We start from the raw sequence: 17,820 nt of genomic DNA on the forward strand, positions 1-17,820 counted from the left end.
ATAGCACATTTTATCTCTGAAGCAGACGACTTCTCAAAAATTGTAGATCAGTGTAATGGGAAATACTTGTTGGCTGTCAAGAGTGAAAATAGAGGTGTACAATTACTGCTGTGCTGGACTGTTTGTTCTAAACGGAATACACAAACACCTAATCTTTAGTTCAACTCTTCCAAGGATGAGTGAAGCCAAAGTGATTTTTAAATTGTACTGAAACTACCTGTTTGGCGGTGACCTCAAGTTTAATATCTGATTGAAAGGAATAACATCTTTAACAAGGCTGCACAGCCTTCTATTGTTACACTGTAGCACCAGCACTGGGTATGAGTTGAACTACATTAGGGGATTTGACACCACCCTTTTTGACCTACACTTGAAAGTGAAACCAATTGACTAGTAATACATACACTTATCACTTGACTTTCTTTACTAGTTCACTTAAGTAGATCATGAGCTATTGTGGGGGGAAAAAAGTTTAAATATAAGACATTACTGAATGTTTATATTTGCAGTGTTGTAGGTGTGTTGGTCCCAAGATAGTAAAGATAAAAGATGGGTAATATCTCTTATTGATATGAAATTGGTCCAATACAAGATATTATTTCATCCACCAGGTCTCTCTGAAGTTTTATGTGGAATTTTTCAACCTGTAAAAATTTGGGGTCAATGACAGCATGAAACTAGTTGGTATTGAATTGCTCCCACCTTTGAAGAGAGAAAATTAGTGTGGTAATATTAAATGTTATCAGTGAGGAGAACATTATACTTTCCAAGGTTAATTTTGTCACAGACTTCTCATTTTGAATGACAGTAACACTGTAATTATCATAAAACTTTATTGCGAAATTTTCAATAGATTCACAATAAAAGTGGTCTCTCAATAAAGCTAGCAAACACAGTGAACCGCTATAACATGCCATGTAAAATAAATAGACAGAGGTTATATCCGCAAGGCAACTAGACACCCATGGTTGGCCTATGTCACCTGAATCAGGCTTGTAGGGCTTGAATTGCGGGGCTGTTTCATTTCTGTGTACACATCTGGGTTTGTGTTGAAACCTGGGCTCGAGAGCCCTGTGAGATAGGAGGGTCCTAGAGCCCAATCTCCAGTCTGAGCCCAGAAGTTTACACAGCAATTAAACAACTGCACAATCTGAGCCCCACAAGTCCAAGTCAGCCGCAGGTGTCTAGTTGCTGTGTAGACATACCCTTAAATACAAGTAAATGTGTAAATATTTGCTATTCACTTGCTGTATTGGGAAGCCTAAACACTGGTAGATATGCAGATCTACTGTCAGAATGACATTAGTATTAGAGCTGGGAGAATAATGGATTGTTGATTTGCTGGCAGTTTAAAACATTGGAAAAGTTTTTTGTTTTGGGTCAAACCAAACCCCAAAATTTTCAAGACATTTCAGCAAATTGAAAAATTAAAAAAAAACCTTTGGGTTGACATGAAACTTTTCATTTTAACATTACCAAAACGTTTCATTTAGATTTTCAGGCATTTTGACAAAAGCAAAGGAAAGGACAATTAAATTAATAGAACAATTGGAGGAGGCAGTGTCTCTCTTATGACTTTTAGCCCAGCATTTAAGGCACTTATTTGAGGTGTGGGAGACCCAAATTCAATTCTCCCCTTTGCCTCATATGGAAAGGGGTTTGTACCTGAGGCTGCAACTTTGCAGCTATGGGCTATTCTATCATTGTTATCCATCATGGCAATTCATAGTCCTTCATGATGAAAATAGATAGTCATTGGTCCAGGAAAAGAGTGAAATGACTGTATATCCTGTATATAGTTAGGGCACTCACATAGGATGTGTGAGAGAACCAAGTTGTAAGTCCCTTTTCCAATGATTATTTATTTATAAAAAGTGGAATAGCTTGAGGAGGAGAGATTCAGATAGCCCCATCCCAGAACATCCCAAAACCCAATAGCTAGGGCATTCCTGCATTGAGGAAAACCACAGTTAAAGTTTCTTCTCCACATCAGACAGAGAGGAGAAATTAAAGGCAGGTGTCCCACAGCCCAGGTAAGATTAAAACTTAAAAGATAGGTAGTGGTACCTCATCCAACTGTTTTGTGACTCTAGTCCTCCTTTCCTTTGTTTTGTCTAAATGCCTGAAAGTCAAAACAATTCCTTTTTCATATTGAAATGAAATGTTTTGTTTCAACATTACCAAAATGTTTTGACTTTTTCAGTTTAATTGAAACTATTCAGTGAACTTGACATAAATTCATAATAGTTTTGGTCAACCAGAGATTGCATTTTTCAATGAATAAACTGTCAGAAAAATTTCACACACCGCTAGTTACTATGCAATAACAAAGGTCTGGAAACAATGTGAAACATTCAACAGTCCCTACCCTGTTCTCAAGGTGGTTCTCAAGTCTTCCTCTACTGCCTGAAAAATTCTAAGATGCCCACATTCCTTTAGTAGTTTGTCCTTTTATAGTGTGACTAGTGCAGATAGCATTTGGCAATCCTTTGCAAATGAATCTGCACTCACTCCATTTTGTGCAGGAGTTCCCTATGCCCAAGGGAGAGGGATGTGTTGGTGGATCTTTGATTATGCAGATATTCTTGTTCTTTTCTTCATAGCAAGCCACACAGGCTGTAATGCTATCTCAGTCCTGTTCTCATTCTTGTTGTTGTTTGTTTTTCATTGTATCTTTCATAAGAAGAATAAGGTTGTTAGCATGGAGGAGAACAGTGTGCTATGGCCAGAGGAAAATCAAGAGTGGTTATTGTCTATTGAGATGTGATTGGAGACAACAGCAGGATGTTCTTCAAGAACTTTGCTGAGCTTAGGATATGAGAGAGGGAATAATAAGATAGTGTCAGGATCAGTGGAGGGTTTTATAATGCATGGGTGGACAGTGCTAAAATTAGGGGAGGGGTAAGGCACAAGAATTCTTGATAATCACAATATAGGGAGCAAGAACAAGGAGACCGGGCCAATAGGGAGAAGAAAGGATGTTTTCTTAAGACTAAGCAACAAAGAGTCCTGTGGCACCTTATAGACTAACAGATGTATTGGAGCATAAGCTTTCTTGGGTGAATATTCACTTCGTCAAATGCAAGCTTATGCTCCAATACATCTGTTAGTCTATAAGGTGCCACAGGACTCTCTGTTGCTTTTTACAGATCCAGACTAACACGGCTACCCCTCTGATTCTTAAGACTAAGTAATGTCAATATTTTTCCTGGGGGAACAACATGAAGAAGAAACTGTCAGTGGGGAGGACTGAATGGAAGTCTTGGGGAAAAGAAGATACTGTTATAAAGGTATCTGTATAGTGTCCAAGATAGCCAGATCTCCTGGTGAACCTGGGCATTGTCCTACTGATTTTTGAGATACTGATTTGTGAATTTAAGGGTCTGTAGACCATTGATGGACCAAGTAAACTTTGCAGTACGGGTGTGACAGATATACCTTCTCTGTTCCATTTAAATATTTTGTATATGTCCACTTATAATTATAGTTTTGTATTCTGTACCAATCCTTACATTCAGCACAGTGACAATGGTTGCACCAGAAATTAACAATAACCAGAAAGATGCATTTTTGAGAGTTTTAAGTTGAACTGGATTGATCTCATTAATGCAGAGTTACTTAATATAAAGGGTCTAAATCTGGGATTAGTGGAATCTATGTTAAATTAACTGAACAATTCTGTTTTCTGAACTATTGTACTATATGTTCAATTATTTCCAAGTATCATTTCTGGGGTAAAAATATAAACATTCAGTTTTATATTTCAATTCTTTTTTTCAAATGCATCTTGACAGTATGTAATTGCATTCTGAACAGTTTGAAAGAGTGGGGTATGACTATATCAAGTCATTGAAGCAAAGCTGCTCAGCATAAATTTACATGTGAAAAACTTATATCATTCATCCTAATATTTAATTCTTCATTTTTCCCTCACAACTGTTGAAAAGTTACATAGCTGGTTGGAGACAATGTAAGCAGAGTTAATCCCAAAATGAAGGTCATAGCTTTCTTACTTATAACTTAAAAATGAGAAGAATGGGATGTCACAACTGATTGGTGATGGATAGAGCCATTTACCTCTAGGTCATTATTGTGAATTCAACCTGGGTCAGAAATGGCTGAAAAAACATTACCATCTGATAAGAATTTTCTGACGTGTGTGAAATAAATTGGTGATTTCAGCCCAGTTCGCTGTCTGGACAGGTGCCCACATCACAATTGTCACTAATTTGCCTTCCTGTTGGTAATCTCAGCAGTAAGACCAAAAAACAAATTAGCATAAGGAATTAACTCTGCTCTGCATCTAAAATGTGTTCCTCTGGATTAGGGTTGATAATGAAAATCTGGTTTAAAAATATTTTAATAAATTGACAGACATTAGACAGAGTACCACCAGTAACCTAATGTTTGCTTTTTTTGCCCAAAGTCATTAGCCTACACCACCTTAGATGACACCAGTGTTTCCCAAAATATGGGTTGTGCCACACAATAGAGGGTATGCAGGAATAGGTAGGCATGTGGGTGAGGGATGAGGGCACAGACGAACCATTCTATTGTTTTCCAAGGTTTCAACTTTCTTTTTAGAAAGTAAGTCTATAGGTGCAATGATTGCAGAGAACCTTCAAAACATGAAGCAAGTGTAACCAACATTGTGATCCCTTGTAGATAGTCTGAAACAATAGCTCTGAAGTGTGAACTCAGATGCCATCGATAATACTTTAAGGCTCAACGTTGTTTACTATTTCAGTGCTCATCAAAGCATGTAAGAAAGAGAAAACATGTCATATTATGAAGATCTACCCCAGCATTCTTGCTTTGGGATGTGTGTCTTGTCTTATTTAGATTGTACGTTTTTGAAGGTGCAGGGAACAGGACTTCCCAAAGTGGAAGACTGGGAGTGGAGGGGGGGAGTAAATGACTGAACAGGAGGCATACGGCTTTAACAAAACACAGAGTCATAGTCCTAGAGTTTAAGGTCAGAAGGGACCACCAGATCTTCTAGTCTGATGTCATGTATATCACTGGCCACCAGCACCACCCAGCACCCACACACTAAACCCAACAACCCAAATTAGACCGAAGTACTACAGTCCTCTTCAAAAAGAATTACATTAATGCAAACTAGGAATTTTTTTGTTTGTGCCCACAACATCCATGGGGGGGAGTTACAATGCAGCACTTTGGTGTGCACTGCTATTCACAACCCCATATTCCAAAAAGCAGGGGGAGTATAGACATAACCTAAGACTGTTGTGGGAGCCTTGATTTTAAACTTCATGGGCCATGAATTTAAAAAATGGGAGCCTAAAGTTAGGTTAATAAATTCAAATTCAGGTTCCTTAATGAAGGAGGAGCTGTTTGCATAATGGGACCCCAATCCTTATTGGGGACTCTCAGTGCTACTGTAATATACATATTAAATAGTAGTAATAGCATAATATTAATGGTCACTTATTTTTGTATTGGTTCTGTATTGTATTCAATAATGCAGCCTTTAACATACATAAATAAAAGATTATTATTGTTCTCCTAGTAGACTGAACACATTGCTTTTTCTTCGCTCCTTGTTTAAGGTGTCTATATGAAAAAGATGCAGCCTAGAGGTTTGAACACACTCTTCAGATTTCGGAATGCCTGCTTTCTAATCCCATCTCTTACCGTGACTCCTTTGTGTTCCATGCCCTTGGACAAATTACCTAACCTCTTTATGCATCTGGCTCTCTGTGTATAAAATCACTGTCGTTGTGAGGATTCAATAGATGTTTAAAGCCCTTTGAAGATGCAGAGTCCTATCTAAGTGCTAACTTCAATGTAATGAGCACTCTTGATACAGTTTGAAGGACACTGTTTTCTAATGTTATCCATGTATAATGAGTATTTTTCTAACAGTAATTAGTAACAAATATTTATACAATGCTATCCATTCATACAGCACTTTGCAAACATGGATAGGACATGTTCCCTGCCTTGAAAAACTTATGATCTAAATAAGACAAGATGAACAATCCAATATCAGTGGTGAAGAAAAAGGGAAGAGGGATTTCCTGAAGAGGGTTCTAATTAATTGGGTAATCTGTATCTACAATATACAAAGTGTTTGATTATGGGGACTCTATCAGACTGCAGACTCCATTTTGAATCTGGGGTTAATTGTCTTCTCTCTCCTTTCGATGCCCCATTGGAACAAAATCCCAAGAGGGTAAGAAAAAGGCTTAATAATAGAAGGTCATTTACTTTATGAAACCAAACAATGAAGTATAATCACACTTGACAATAAACTGATTCCCATCCAGGAAAACTGGTTTAGCAGGGAAGAGGTCACCTGGCAATGGTGTAACCTGGTATGGATCTGTGGTCACCTGTTGAAGCTGGTAAGGGAGTCATCTGGCAGAGGATACTGGAAAGCTGTAAAAAAGGAAGGAGCTGATATAGTCAGGGTGCTGGAACAATTTGTAAGTGGGGGTGCTGAGAGCTAATGAACCAAACTGTAAACCACGTCAAGCCAGGGGGTGTGGAAGCCCCCAAGCACCCCTAGTTCTAGCACGTATGGATCTATTTGGAGTTTTTGGCCACTTTTCTTCAGTTTAAGAGGTGTAAGTATCAACCTAGCATGTAGGGGCCTTATGAAACAGGCGAACCTGCCTACCTTCCTGAACTCACATGGTCTCCCAATGACTCCCAAAGGAAGGTTAAGCTAGTGAGGGGCATTGAGTTTAGGATCTGTATTGTGATCTATAAGGTCTGTACTCTCTTATGCTTTATCTGTTAACTATAACAGAGCAGTGGTGTTGGAATCTGTGCAAAATATCTCTGTGTATAGGCTCCAGAATTATTAAAACTCCTGAAAAAGTTTAAATGTAAAGCAGAAGGCTCACAAATTGGGGGTGGAGTTCAGGGAGAGGCTGTGTTTAAGCTATGGAGGGGTCTGAAGGATCAGCACTGAGCCCAGGCTTCAGGTTACTGGGCAGTTTGTTCCAGCTCTCAGGATGGGATGCAAGGCAGAGGTCTGTAGCCCAAGGGTGTGCCTAGGGACCCCAAATATGGGCCATTTTGGCTGGGCTCCATTCAGGCTCTGGAGACTGAAAACACCCAGGGTCCAGCAGCTGGGTCCCTTCACAGCAGCCAAGCAAGTGTCCAAGAGGAGGTGATGAACTATGATCTGTACAAGGGGATTTCAAGGAGAAATATGTAGGAGAGTGAGAATGCATAGTGGATAGGATGGGGAAAATCTTTTGCAGTAGTAAGGGTCAGAATGGCAAAAGGCACCAAGTGAGAATGAAGAAAGGAGCTGAATAGAAGAGTAAGGTGGGAGGACTGGGTTAAACATGATGCATATGGAAAACTGAAAGCTGAAATGTAGGTGGAGGCAAAGGTAAGGTATTATTTTAATGATGCCTATCCAGCAAATATGTTTGTTCCTAGCTCTCCTGTTCTTGAGCTATCATTGAATTTTTTTCTGATTAGGCTATATGAACAATATATTTTTGTATTCGTATGGGAATGAAGTACATAGAAATAAATATATTTACATATGACACTTAATAATGTATCATTATAATTCTTGTCACTGAAAGAGTCCAGCAAAGCCACAGTTGATGTATACTTAGGACTGCTGACCACATTTAATCTTTACTAATTAAATTCCAAATTTACCAAGATGGATAAACTGCTAGCTTATTATCAGAAAAATGTCTGTCTTTTTCTTCTCCAGTATTATAAGAAGTCATAAAGATTTGTATCTTTTCATGGCTCTGTGTTCTCGGATGCTAAAGTCCCATTCCAGAAAGGTGCTGAGAGCCACTGATTTCAGGAACAAGCCCTAGATTAGGAGGTAATGTCAGTGCTTAATTTGTAATGAAATAGGTGCTGATGCTCATGCAATTTTTTACATTCATAACTGATGCAGCAAGCCCAGAGGTTCTGGGGTTATGAACTGTCAAGCCTAGAGTGCCAGGGCTCAGCCCTGGCAAACCCTGGCACAAATTAACCACTGGGTAATACACAGTATGAGAAACTACAAAAGACCTTATGCTAGGAAGGAAGATAACCTTACATTTTTTTTGACAAAGACGCTACAATAATTATGCACAGTGCTTCATTTTCATTAATGTTTGGGGACATGTATCAAGAGTGGTTCACCAGAGACATGTAAGTGTGCACTTCTGGAGATCATCACGTTCAAACATTAGATTCTCTAGCAATCTGCATTCAATGTGTGTTTTGTTTTAAAAAGGCGGGGAGGCAGTGAAAATAAAATAGTATGTATGGTGAATACGCCATCTTTCAGTTACTTATATAACATTTATGGTAAAAATAAAAATTCTTCAAAAATTGTCAAAGGCCCTTGTCCTTATAGAGAAGAAAGTCCGTGGCAAGTTTAAATTTTAAAATCAAACCCATTTTGGATCTACCAGAGCACAAAATAGCATCTTCAGTCTTTGAAGGGTACACACATTTATTATCTGCTCATGTTAATTTAAAACGGACTCAAGCTATTTTGTGAAAATTTTAAAAAACGATTCAACACCTCTGGTTGGAGAAAAAATATGAGAAACTGAAACCAGAAAGGAAATTTTTGGGGGGACAAGTTATTAAGGAGTGAAAATAGGGTTTACAATGGGATGGTTTCAACTTAGATTTAAAGGTTTTGTGATATCCCTTTCTGCTACTGGCCTTAAACTCTTAGGAAGATAAGCTCTTAAATTACATTTTTAAACAGCTGTATACAATACATTTTCTGAGGATTTAATACACTATCTTCTGATTTTTGGCAACGCATTACTAGGTCACCTGGAAGGTAATACATTTTCTTGCATAATTGTATTTCTTCCTCTCCCAACCTGCTTATGAGAACACAAGAATGACCATACTGGGTCAGACCAAACATCCATCTAGCCCAATATCGTGTCTTCCAACAGTGGCCAGTGCCAGGTGCTTCAGAGGGAATTAACAGAACAGGTAATCAAGTGATCCATCCCCTGTCACCCATTCCCAGCTTCTGGAGAACAGAAGCTAGAGACACCATCCCTGCCCATCCTGGCTAATAGTCATTGATGGACCTATCCTCCAGGAACTTATCTAGTTCTTTTTTGAACCTTGTTATAGTCTTGGCCTTCACAACATCTTCTGGCAAAGAGTTCCGCAGGTTGACTGTGCGTTGTATGAAGAAATATTTCTTTTTGTCTGCTACCTATTAATTTCATTTGGCGACCCCTAGTTCTTGTGTTATGAGAAGGAGTAAATAACACTTCCGTATTTAATTTCTCCATGCCTGCAATGATTTTATAGACTCTATCATATCCCCCTTGGTTGTCTCTTTTCCAAGCTGAACAGTCCCAGCCTTATTAATCTCTCCTCATATGGAAGCTGTTCCATACCCCTAATAATTTTTGTTGCCATTTTCTGTACCTTTTCCAATTCCAATATATATTTTTTGAGATGGGGTGACCACATCTGCACAGAGTATTCAAAATGTGGGCGTACCATGGATTTATATAGAGGCAATATATTTTCTACTTAATATCTATCCCTTTCCTAATGATTCCCAGCATTCTGTTTGATTTTTTGACTGCCACTGCACATTGAGTGCATGTTTTCAGAGAACTATCCATAATGACGCCAAGATCTCTTTCTTGAGTGGTAACATCTAATTTAGACCCCATCATTTTATATGTGTAGTTGGGATTATGTTTTCCAATGTGCATTACTTGCATTTATTATGTTTTCCAATGTGCATTATTGCATTTATCACCATTGAATTTCATCTGCTATTTTGTTGCCAAGTCACCCAATTTTGTGAGGTTCCTTTGTTACTCTTCACGGTCTGCTTTGGACTATCTTGAGTAGTTTTGTATCATCTGCAAATGTTGCCTCCTCACTCTTTACCCCCTTTTTTCCAGATAATTTATTAATATGTTGAACAGTTCTGGACATGGTTTTATATCCTGGTGTGTGTAATTGAGGTATAATATCAGAATATAAGTGGTGACTATGGATCTTTTTTCATAATGTTTAGGAAAAACTATATGAAGGGCTTCACTATGTTAGTGGTTATTGTAAACTGGTTATATTTTTTTGTATGTAGAAGTTACTGAACTGATATCTACATGTTTGTACAGATGTATTTTAGTTTTTTTTATATATATATAGTTTCAGTACATGTCCCAAGCAGAGCTGAAGTACATGTGGGAGCAAGGAACATGTTGGTGGCTGCCCTCCTACCTCACTTATCTAGTTTTCCACTCTGTCACGCCATAAAACATACTTTTAGTGAAGTTTTGAGATAATTGCAATTTTATGTTTGCTGCTTAATAGTTTTATGTGGACTAGATATTTTACTTCCATGCAGGTATTATTTTTTATTTAGTATTTTTAAGTAAATCATGGTTCTCTTTTCAAGAGGATATAAAGTGAGTTTTAAAAAATGGTTTCCCACCAATGGGGGTGGCCCTTCCAGCCCCCCAGGAATGAGCTCCCAGGGAATGCGGGGGGAGTAGCCTGTTATGTTACGTAGGATACACAGAGAGGAGCTACACCAAACTTTCCTACTTCGTACACCACCTAATTAACTCTAGGGTTGCCAACTTTCTAATCGCACAAAACTGAACTGAGCTGAACACCCTTGCCCTGTCCCGCTGCTTCCCCAAGGCCCCATCCCTGACCCCCAGTCACTGCATCACCCCTCCCTCTGTCACTCACTTTCCCCCACCCTTACTCACTTTCGCTGGGGTATGGGTTGGGGTGCAGGAGTGGGTGAGGGCTCTGGGGTGGGCCAGAAATGAGGGGTTCAGGGCATGGGAGGTGGCTCCAGGCTGGGGAGGAGGTTGGGGCATGGAAGGGGTTGTGGGGTACGGGCTCTGGGAGGGAGTTTGGGTGCGGGCTTGGGGCTTGGGTTAGGTGCAGGAGGGGGTATGGGATGCGGGCTCTAGGAGGGAGTTTGGGTGTGGGAGGGGGCTCAGGGCTAGGGCAGGAGGTTGGGGTGCGGGGTCCATCTGGGCAGCGCTTACCTCAGGTGGCTCCCAGTCCACGGCACAGTTGGGCTAATGCAGGCTCCCTGCCTGCCCTGGCTCTGTGTGGCTCCCGGAAGCAGCTGGCATGTCTGGCTCCTAGGCACAGGGGCATCCAGGCAGCTCTGCACGGTGGACGCTGCTGCGCCCCCCGCAGCTCCCATTGGCCATGATTCCCAGGCAATGGGAGCTGCGAAGCAGGTGATCGGGGCGGGGGCAGAACATGAAGCTTCCCTGATCGCCCCTATGCCTAGCCACTTCTGGGAGCCGCGGGGAGCCAGGGAAGGCAGGAAGGTTGCCTTAGCACCGCTGCACTGCTGACCAGACTTTTAATGGCCCAGTCAGTGGTGCTGACAGGAGCCACCAAGGTCCCTTTTCAACTGGCATTCCGGTCTAAAACCGGATGCCTGGCAACACCTCCACCAGCATTGTGAAAAAAGGGGCGTGTCAGAGGCAGGAGAGGCCAGAATAAGGGAAAAGGCAGAGCTCTCCCCATCCTCGGCTGCCATGTGTTTCTTGGAGATTCTGTAATAATTGATTTGGAAGCTTTCAAAACAGCAGAGAATCAGACCTGGTGGATTCAAGGATGAATGAATTTAATCTGTGTATTATCCCATACAGGGCTGGCCTTAGACCAAATGGCGCCCCAGGTGAGGAGCACCCCCCCCATTTGTTAAATTTTGAATACCTTATTCTTTATTGCATTTGTAGCCCATTTCATGACTTTGATGCATAATTTGCATGCATGATTTATCCCTGTCATTTAAGATGCCAAATTTGCTAACAACAAAAACAGCACCCCGAGCCCAGTGGCCCTCAAGCCCAGCACCCCAGGCGGTCGCTTGGGTCGCCTGCCCCTAAATTCGGCCCTGATCCTATAACAGTATAAAGATCACAGAAAGTTTATAGGGAGGTTTCTAACTCCCTAAAAAGGGAGAATGAGCATGGAGTCTTTTAAATATATTATCATTTTCTTTGAGGGATGTGTGGAGGTAATTTGGGAACTGATCAGAATAACAACATATTAAAAAATTGTATCAGCATAAGAGGCTGTTATGAAAAATCAACTGTCAACTTTTGTTGGTTCCATTATAATGCTACATATCTCATTTGTTTCATTCTGGGTTTATGCCATACTGGGATTTGTTGGTTTTCTTTAGAACGAAAATGGTGCTTTGTCAAATACTTTGCAGCAGCTCTATTTCCCAAAGGTTTGATGGGGTTGTCATTCTTTCCACTTGAACAAAATATCTATAATTACATACTGTAATTTTGTGGCTACTTGAATTCACACTGATTCTAATTAGATGTAATGACGCTAATTGCTGTGTGAAAGTGGACAACAAACTGTGAGGGAAAAAAGGCAATAATTTAACGAGATAACACCTAGGCAGTAGAGTGTAGGGATGGGCAAACTCTGTTCTTCATTTTGGACCCCCTCGAATGTCATGGACTTCAGCTCCAACCATTTGCATTATACTTAAGAGACTATAGAGTTTTCTTTGAATAGCAATACTTACCAGATGAAGATCAGCCAGATGTGTCTGTCCCAAGCTAGCTCCCAGTAGAAACAGGGAGGGGGAAAGTGGAGCACTATTTGGGTTCCCACATGCTGTAAATCTGCAAGAATGGAGCTTGCGGCATGAAGTAAACCCACAGACTGCTTTCTTCCTCCTGTATCCTTAGCCCCTTGTTGCTCCAAGTGGAAATCTCCTCTTCAACCTCAACTTGATTCAGTTACAGGAATAAAAAGTTTGCAGTTCATATCTTGCAAAATAGCCCCAGAGGTTCACAGACCCCCCCAAACTTTGCTATTTCACCCATCTTTTGATGTGTTTTAGGGGTTCTAGTTCTGGCTCTGACACTGACCTTCCATTTAACATTCAACATATCGTTTCACCCCACTTGCACCTCAGTTTCCCCATTGGTATAATGAAGGTAATAATGTGCTGCTTGCTTGTGTCACAAGGTGGTGTGAAGTTTAATCAATCATTATCTGCAAAGCTTTTTGACATCCAGCTATGGAAGGCAATATAAGTGCTAAATATTATTCTGTCAATTAGGTCTAGACATTGAAGGATTATACCACACTTGTGAAGTTCTTGCTTTTTGTATCAAATACTAATATTTTTCCAAATGTACTCTTTGTTGTGTAGGTTATATTGACTAACAATATATGTGTGCACAACACAATCCTTTAAACAGACAAGAAGTTTGGTACTCTGGCAGGCATTTGTAAAAGGGAAGGTTAGTGCATCTCTGTCCAAAATAATAATAATAACTAACTGTGTTTCCTTCTTTTAAAGAGAGGTACGTCCTCTTGGTCGCTAATATCGGTGGGTTATTTGGAAGAGCAGATATATGCAACCCTCCCCACACGCATGTTTATCAAGCAACAATCCTTCAATCATATTCTTTAATAACAGGTTATGAATTATTTATTATACAGTGCCACCTAATGTTTTCCTGCTCGATTTACTTTTCCTGTACTAAATGACTATGTGCCTCTTACACTTCTCATTATGGCCAGACAGTTGGCTGGAACCTAAAAACTATAAATATTACAAATGTTTTTGTGCCCAAGGTTCATATATTTTGCAGACAATTATATCTGCATGCCCAAGTGCTATGATTTGTTTACCTTAATACATAAACCTTCAGTATGGAATACACCTACAATGGAAAATAGTTTCCATTACAGCAGCTAAAGTTCAAAATAAATATTCTTGACCAGAGTCTCCTGTGTAGCTGATCTGGATGGAGCAAAGGTCAGGGATGTATGTGCTCATTTAAAGCTCACCTATCCTACCTCCTGATTCTGCTTTATGAAGGACTGGTCTCCCTGAGCTGCTTCAGCTGGCCCTTCAGGGGCCAGAGGTATCTTAACCATGACTCTGATTCTGACCACATCTCCTTTTTCCTGATACACCAGAAGCAGGGAAACTGAGTGGTATAAGAGCACCTACATAAGCTGCTGCAGAATCCCCTATGTGCTGGGCTGATCTTCTCTAGTTTTAAAGGCTTCACAAACAGACTGGGGTTCTGGAGCAAAGCAGTACCATCACCAGAGAGAATCTAGCCCTCTAATAGATGCAGGGTGAGTTTGTTTTGTGCATATTTGTGTGTGCTCAAAAATCTTTTGTTACTTTGAAAGATATTTGTAGCTAATACGGTGATGACTGTAGCAATCAAGAAATGTTAGTGCTTTAGGGTGAGATTCTGACCCAGGCTGCATACCCATAAGAGTAAGGGAGAATAATAACATCCTATTACTTTTCTCCCGGGGGTAACCCGACTTTAATCAGCTGCACACCCTTTTGCCTTCCCCTCTCCCTTGGGTGATGTCTCAGTTGCACTAGGGAGCACCAGGGATATTAAACTACTGCTGGTGTAGGTGATCAGTAAATTATTCCTCCCTGGGGGCAAATAGAGAGCAGAAGGGGAATTGTCTCTGTGAACCACAGTTCCCTCTTTGGCACAGCAGTGTGCTGCTTACTAAGGGTTGTGTCCTACAAATAGTCTAGTCTTTTTATGCTTTAGTGTATGTGGAGCGGTTGGAGGAGACACTGCCCTCCCATATGTTCTGTACTGCGTTATGAACTCCTTTTATTTTTTTTAATCACAATGTACCGTTGCTTTGACAGAATGGATTACCTCCTCTGGTGGTTTGGAAATGTCCCACCACATGCAGTTAATCATTTTTGACATACTCCTCTTTGATATTTTAATGTGCCCTTAAACCAGTGGTTGACTTACGGTCCGGCATCATTTACAATGTATACCAATATTTGTTATAACATTCTAGTGGTTTTATTCAAGATGAGTTGACAGACTTCCAAGACCTGGTAGCTCTGACCTGATTCATAAGTGATTAATTGGCCTTCAGTGCTTGTGAGCTGTAACTGTGTCACAAAGGCTATAGATCTGTCACTTTGATACACAAGGTAATCAAGTTCTGTAATAGACTCTCTATGCATGTTAATAACTTGGTAAATCTAAGCAAGAAATCATAAAAGATGGTTTACACAGCTGTACTGCAGAATAACTGGGTCAGAGTTTTCATAAAAAACACAGCAAATCTTTCTTCCTTAAGGTTTTGAAATAGAAACAAGACCCGGCCGAAGCTATAGCTCAGCCTTCAGTGCTCAATTGTTATGAATACCTTCCACACTGGGAACTAAATAGAAGAAATAAATTTAGATTAAAATATGAGGAAATTAATGAATGAAGCTACACAATTCTAAATGATAATAGAATGTAACTACGATACTTTGCATTTGTTTCAAATATATACATTTTGTTTAGGAAAATGAGCCATTTCTTCATGAAATGCATATGTAGGAATAAAACACATCTTTTGACTTCACACTTATCAATATTTGGTTGAAATGGCAGTCATGAAAAGGATAAAGCTAAACTTCAAGCGAAGCAGTAGCTTTGTACTTCCTGTGCTATGCACTATACTAGAAACAGACTCCTGAATTTTGATAAGTCATTTGTGAATACAAATTATTTCCAACAATTTCACTACCTGTCTAAAATGTCATGTTAGATGAAAGCAATTAAATGAAAGGGAATATATATGTAGATTGCAAAATTATGCCCTGACTTTTACCATGTGGGAGTCATATTACGTGAAAAAGAAAAACTGATGTCATGTAGGGGTGTGAATATGGCTTATAGAGAGTGGATGTGTATGCTAAAACACAAAAGTGTCCTTTCTACTGTTCATACTGTGTCTTCAAATCCAAAATTTACATTCGATTATTCTTTATTCATTAAAATACTCTTTGGTTAGATACTCTTATGTTTTCACAGTATAAGCTCAAAGTAGTAAAGGCAAAGAGCTCCGCACTTCAGCTGTGTGTTTGCCCATCATTCCTCTCCTTCCCCAAACGATCAGTTTATTTTATTTCTTTTAGTACTAGTACATTCACAGTAACTGATCAGTCAAATTGGCCCTCAAGGGATTTTTATTATTGATTTTATTTAGTCTTAAAACCCCAGCCTATATTGGTGGGACTCTTTTGCACAACACATAATTAGCCTGTGAATCTCATTGATACAAGTTATTATTGGGGCCAAGACCTTAGTAGGATTACAAAGGATTAGACACATGCATAATGAGATCCTCCACACAGTTATATTAGCCAGGATTTTAAAAAAAGCTAAGGAGATTTTAAGCAGGGGAAACAGACATTGTTAGGGGGCAAAGGTAGGATGACCAGATGAGGGAAATTAAAAATTGGGACACATGGGGGGGGGGGGGGGGGGGGGCAAAAAAAAAAAAAAAAAAACAAAAAGAAAGAAGGAGGGGGGAGAAAAAAAAAAAAAAAAAAAAAAAAAAGCCGAGTCAGTCTCCGCCAGCGGAGAAAAAAAAAAAAAAATTTGCATCCTGACCCAAGATCGGTCGGGACGCGGGACACACCTCAAAATATCGGGACGATCCCAATTTTATCGGGACATCTGGTCACCCTAGGCAAAGGGGACTGATTTCCAAGTAAACATTGAGTTAAATAGGGAAAAATTGGCTAAACAATGGTTAATGGTGGGAGACATGCATTCACAAACTAATTTTTGGGTGCTACAAAGTCCTAATCTTTTGGCTTCTTGATTTGCAGGAACCAGAAATCTTAAGGCGAAATCCAGCTCCTTTCAGCAAAGATGTCTTGGAAGGGTAAACCAGTTTCTAGGGTTAGCAGAAAAAAAACAGGCAGTAAATTCTGCAAAAGGAGGCTTGAGGGGACTACAAATCTCAGCAGAGATTCTCTTCTTTGAGTCCCTCCCAGTGTGGCCCCTGTATGCTGCGAGAACAGCATACAGAATTATAAAGGAAATCCTAGTGGTCAGGGAAGGATTTCTCCAGCACCAGGGCTGCTTAGGATTAATTTAAGCAACCCTTATTTCAGAGGCAGGAAAGGGCAAGTTGGCAGTAAGAAGGTGGTCCCCACAGTGCTCAGCTCTGAGGAGACAATGGGCTGCTGCAGAGCAGCCAATAGGCAGCTATGGAAAGGCCAGCATAAATTAAAGTAGCCAGCTCCTCTGATTTACACTGGGGGCCGTTGTGGCCAGAATCTGGGCAGTTAAAGGTGGCTTAAGTCCACTTTCCTTCTCTCCCCTTTGCTGAATGTTATGTGTTGTAGTCCTTGGAGCCCAGCACAGAAACTCTCCCTGTCCCCAGTCTTCTGAACATTCACAAGCATACATGCTCTTTGTAAGTTTACTCACATTCCCTAAAATACTTTGGCAAATCCCAGACTGGAGCCAATAACTCCCATATTTCCTTATTTAGACCTCATTTATGCATATTAAACTCATAACTAAAAATCTTATCAAAGGCCCATAACTCTACTAAACTATAGTTTTCACAATACTTTCTGAAATACACAACCATATTTTTTAATAATTATGAAAGTGTTCTTCTCTTAGAAGTTCTTGGTATCCAGATGAATGATTCTCGCTCAGGAATAGACTAAATAAAGGAGCTGACAAATAACAAAGCCAATTAGCCCAGATACCTAATCGTCCATTTGGATTAATGTCTCTGCAGCTCAATTTGTTTGGTACCATTTTCATTAACAACAAATAGTAAGTGTGGTTTTATGTGAAAGTCAATATTTAGCACAACTAAAAACAAACAGTAGGGTAAAAATGGCTTTTAAGAGACAACTAATTGCTTGAAATATCACATTATACCCTCTAGTCAGAGAGGTGATCTGATAAACTTCTGTCTCAGCTCTGCACATCTCTTGCATACGGAACTCTAATAGAAATTGATATTATTTCTGCACATGGATTTGAGCCCTTATATTGT

This window comes from Terrapene carolina, unplaced genomic scaffold (genome assembly GCF_002925995.2).
Source record: "Terrapene carolina triunguis isolate 2854851 unplaced genomic scaffold, T_m_triunguis-2.0 Scaffold66, whole genome shotgun sequence".
Lineage (NCBI taxonomy): Eukaryota > Metazoa > Chordata > Testudines > Emydidae > Terrapene > Terrapene triunguis.